Source organism: Triticum aestivum, chromosome 4A (assembly GCF_018294505.1).
Source record: "Triticum aestivum cultivar Chinese Spring chromosome 4A, IWGSC CS RefSeq v2.1, whole genome shotgun sequence".
Classification (NCBI taxonomy): domain Eukaryota; kingdom Viridiplantae; phylum Streptophyta; class Magnoliopsida; order Poales; family Poaceae; genus Triticum; species Triticum aestivum.
Genome location: NC_057803.1, coordinates 76358790 through 76361248, shown reverse-complemented (window position 1 = coordinate 76361248; position 2459 = coordinate 76358790).

Genomic DNA, 2459 nt, shown 5'->3' with positions numbered 1-2459 from the left:
ATTGCACCAATCTTTCTAAGGAAAGGTCTACCAAAAATAATAGGACATGAAGGATCGAAATCTATGTCAAGAACAATAAAATCTACGGGCACATAATTACTATTTGGAACAATAAGAACATCATTAATTCTTCCCATAGGTTTCTTAATAGTGAAATTCGCAAGGTGCAAGTTTAAAGAGCAATCATCAAAATCACGAAAACCTAACAAATCACACAAAGTCTTTGGAATCATGGAAACACTAGCACCCAAATCACACAAAGCATAGCATTCATGATCTTTAATTTTAATTTTAATAGTTGGTTCCCACTCATCATAAAGTTTTCTAGGAATAGAAACTTCCAACTCAAATTTTTCTTCATGAGACTGCATCAAAGCATCAACGATATGTTTAGTAAAAGCCTTATTTTGACTATAAGCATGAGGAGAATTTAGCACGGGTTGCAACAAGGAAATACAATCTATCAAAGAGCAGCTATCATAATTAAATTCCTTGAAATTCAAAATAGTGGGTTCATTAATATTTAAAGTTTTGACTTCTTCAATCCCACTTTTATCAATTTTAGCATCAAGATCTAAAAACTCCGAATTTTTTGAACGCCTTCTAAGTAAAGGTGGATCATATTCAGTCCCATCATTATCAAAATTCATATTGCAAAACAAAGGTTTAATAGGGGACACATCAATAACTTTTAGATCTTCATCTTTATTATCATGTTCTTCTGGCTTAGCGGCCATCTTATTGACTAAGGTGGCCTGCTTATCCGAAAATTCAGCTATTAACTTCTCAAGACAAGCAATCTGGGATCTCAAACCATCAAATTCTTTAGACATATCATCAAGCTCTTTATTCATGTAACTCATAAAGTTTTTTTGTTCCTTAAGCTTGTTTCTAAAGAAACTATTATGCTCAAATTGCAAGACCATAAAACTCCTAACGTTGCTTTCGATTTCTTCCAACCTTTTAAGGTGAAGATCACCAAATCGGGGAAGAGCCATCGTGACAAGCAAGCAATCCAACACACAAGCAAACAAGGAACGGGCAAAAAGAGGCAAATAGAGAAACAGAGGGAGGATAGAGAGAGAGGGCGAATAAAACGACAAGGGTGAATTGGGGAGAGGAAAATGAGAGGCAAATGGCAAATAATGTAATGCGGGAGATAAGAGTTTGTGATGGGTACTTGGTATGTTGACTTTTGCATAGACCTCCCCGGCAACGGCGCCAGAAATCCTTCTTGCTACCTCTTGAGCACTGCGTTGGTTTTCCCTTGAAGAGAAAAGGGTGATGCAGCAAAGTAGCGTAAGTATTTTCCTCAGTTTTTGAGAACCAAGGTATCAATCCAGTAGGAGGCTACGCGCGAGTCCCTCGCACCTACACAAAACAAATAAATCCTCGCAACCAACGCGATAAGGAGTTGTCAATCCCTACACGGTCACTTACGAGAATGAGATCTGATAGATATGATAAGATATTTTTTTGGGTATTTTTATGATAGAGATGCAAAGTAAAATAAAAGTAATGAAAATAACTAAGTATTGGAAGATTTAATATGATGAAGATAGACCCGGGGGCCATAGGTTTCACTAGTGGCTTCTCTCGAGAGCATAAATATTTTACGGTGGGTGAACGAATTACCGTTGAGCAATTGACAGAATTGAACATAGTTAAGAGAATATCTAGGTATGGTCATGTATATAGGCATCACGTCCGAGACAAGTAGACCGACTCCTGCCTGCATCTACTACTATTACCCCACACATCGACCGCTATCCATCATGCATCTAGAGTATTAAGTTCATAAGAATAGAGTAACGCCTTAAGCAAGATGACATGTGATACGTCTCCAACGTATCTATAATTTTTAATTGTTTCATGCTATTATATTATCAACCTTGGATGTTTTATATGCATTTATATGCTATTTTATATGATTTTTGGGACTAACCTGTTAACCTAGAGCCCGGTGCCAGTTTCTGTTTTTTTCCTTGTTTTAGAGTATCGCAGAAAAGGAAAATCAAACGGAGTCCAATTGACCTGAAACTTCACTGAACTTATTTTTGAAAAGAAAGCAATACATGAGACTTGGAGTGCACGTCAGGGGATCAACGAGGAAGCCACGAGGCAGGGGGGTGGGCGCGCCCTCCACCATTGTGGGCCCCTCGTGGCTCCCCTGATGTATTTCTTCCGCCTATATATATCCATATCTACTACCACTATAAAAAAAAGAGAGGGCGGAGAACCAGATCATCCTATCCATCAAAACCTGCAATCTGATGGTCTACATCCCTCGAGCATATTAAACGCGTTTTACACTTTATTAATTACCCACCATGCCATTGCCTAAAACATCTGTTAATGAAAATCATCTACTACCCCTATAAAAAAAAAGAGGGACAGATCCAAATAATCACACCCATTCATTAACAAGATCTAATGATTCTTAATCATTCCGTGTTTAA